At 40.7% G+C, this 2,634-nt stretch overlaps 1 pseudogene; it reads left to right on the top strand.

The window, feature by feature from the left end:
• Positions 1–885: 885 nt before the first annotated feature.
• Positions 886–1,318, top strand: LOC108545035 (WD repeat-containing protein 43 pseudogene; annotated as a pseudogene).
• Positions 1,319–2,634: the final 1,316 nt, after the last annotated feature.

The raw sequence follows: 2,634 nt of genomic DNA on the forward strand, positions 1-2,634 counted from the left end.
GAGGAAAAGGTTGGGCACGGTGGCTCACACCTGTAATCCCGGCACTTTGGGAGGCTGAGGCCAGCAAATCACCTGAGGTTAGGAGTTCGAGACCAGCCTGGCCAACATGATGAAACCCTATCTCTACTAAAAATACCAAAAAAAATTAGCCGGGTGTGGCAGCACATGCCTGTAATCCCAGCTATTTGGGAGGCTGAGGCAGGAGAATTGCTTGAACCTGGGAGGCAGTGGTTGCAGTGAGCCCAGATCACACCACTGCACTCCAGCCTGGGAGACAGAGTAAGACTCTGTCTCAAAAAAAACAGGGAGAAAAAAAGCAAACAGCTCATGGCTTAGCCAAGGTTCTCTAAAAAACAGAGCCTGAACAAGATTTAAGCATGAATGCTTTATAGGGAGATACAATCCCAGGGCAGGGAGAGTGAAGGATGAGAAGCAGATCCAGCGGGCCTACAAAGAGGTTACAAGGAAAACCTAACAGTGCTGTGCTAATGGTTCAGTGGCTAAAATGTGCGTTAACAGTTCATGCATCTGGCCAGGCGCATTGGCTCATGCTTGTAATCCCAGAACTTTTGGAGGCCAAGGCGGGTGGATCACCTGAGTTCAGGAGTTCAAGACCAATCTGGCCAACATGGCAAAAGTCCATCTCTACTAAAAATATAAAAATTAGCCAGATGTGGCAGCAGATGCCTGTAATCCCAGCTACTCGGGATGCAGAGGCAGGAGGATCACTTGAACCCCGGAGGTGGAGGTTGTGGTGAGCTGAGATTGTGACATTGCACCCCAGCCTGGGCAACACAGCCAGACTCTGCCTCAAAAATATAAAAATATGAATTAATACATAAATAATAATTTTAAAAAAACAATTCATGCATCATACCTGTCCACATGCCTGACCTAGTACCCCAGGTAGGGACACTCCACCAGTTAATGGAAAACAGAGTAAAAACTTTTCAGAAACTTTCATACCTTCATGAAAAGCTTATTCTTCTAATTACACAAGTAACAGCAACAACAACAACAAAACCAAAACAAAACAAAGGGAACAACTTCCCCTGGACAGAAAGCAACGTTAATGTATGAAGAAGAATCTTCAGAAGAGGAGTCTGATGATGAAATAGCAGATAAGGATTCTGATGATAATTGGGATGAAGACGAGGAAAAAAGTGAAAGTGGAAAAGATGAGGATGTTGATGAAGAGGAAGATGAAGATGCTGAAGGAAAAGATGAAGAAAATGGTGAGGACAGAGATATGGCAAGTGAAAACGAATTACATGGAGATTCTGATTTAGACCCTGAAAACGAAAGTGAAGAAGAATGAAGACAGAAAAGTAAGCGGGTCAAATTATCTAAACGCTGGCTCACCTTGCCCAGTGCTGCCAAGTCCTCCTGGGGAGGGTTGCCTCTGTGCCAGGATGCTGAGGACCATTGCAAATTTCCAAGTTCATAACGGTGGATCCCATGCCACCTTGCTGTCCTGAGCACCTAAGACTTAACTGTGTAAATAAGAGCATTTCGTTCAAATGCTAATAAACTTTACACAGTATATAGACACATTTTCTGAAATGCACTGACATCAGTGTCCAATATATGGTATATTTTTATAAGATAATATCCTAGTATGATTGGTTATATCAAGAATTGACATAAGTGCAAATAAAGACGTTTCCTACAGGGTTTGAAGAACTGGACTGTTGTGAAGGAGTCAGCTCTTATCTCAGGTTGGTATCTTTCATCAAATCCAGATTCAAAGCATCATTAATAAAAATTTTTTTAATTTGGTACGTTTAATTTGGTTCATTTTCATGAAATATGAAGAGATAACTAAAAACTGGAGTAAAAATGATTGTAATTTTTAAAAATCATCAATATCACTAGTTTGTCTACTAATAGGTAACCTGACTTGAGTAAGATTAAATATTGGAGTCCTTCCCCAAAATAACCACTTATTTTTTAAGCTGTCACGTGAAGTATATTTTTAAAACAAAAAAAAATTATGACAATTAAAAAACTAAAGAATTAACCACATTAAGGATTTTTCTTGACTGCAAATTGCTGGNTATTAGAATTTTTTCCAAAGAATATATTTTATAATTAATAATTTAGTGTTTTCTTCCTTTTCATTATCTACTCTTGGCAATGTTACGTTATCTGTTTAACTTTAAAATAATAAACCTGATTCAATTTTTTTTTTTTTTGGGGGGGGGGGGGGGGATGGAGTTTCGCTCTTTTTGCCCGGGCTGGAGTTCAATGGCACAATCTCGGCTCACCACAACCTCCGCCTCCCAGGTTCAAGAGATTCTCCTGCCTCAGTCTCCTGAGTAGCTGGGACTAGTGGTGCACACCACCATGCCTGGCCAATTTTTGTATTTTTAGTAGAGACGAGGTTTCTCCATCCATGTTGGTCAGACTGGTCTTGAACTGCCGACCTCAGGTGATCCGCCTGCCTCAGCCTCCCAAAGTGCTGGGATTACAGGCGTGAGCCACCAGCTGTGATTCAAGATTTTTTGCATATGTATGAATAAGTATTTTGGTGTGCTGCAAAAGCCTTTTCAAATTATCAATAGTTTTTTTGTTTGCTTGCTTTTTGTTTTTTTTTTTTTTAAGAATGAGCTGATATTGGCTTAGGGGACCTGC

Source organism: Rhinopithecus bieti, unplaced genomic scaffold, assembly GCF_001698545.2.
Source record: "Rhinopithecus bieti isolate Rb0 unplaced genomic scaffold, ASM169854v2 scaffold_24392, whole genome shotgun sequence".
Lineage (NCBI taxonomy): Eukaryota > Metazoa > Chordata > Mammalia > Primates > Cercopithecidae > Rhinopithecus > Rhinopithecus bieti.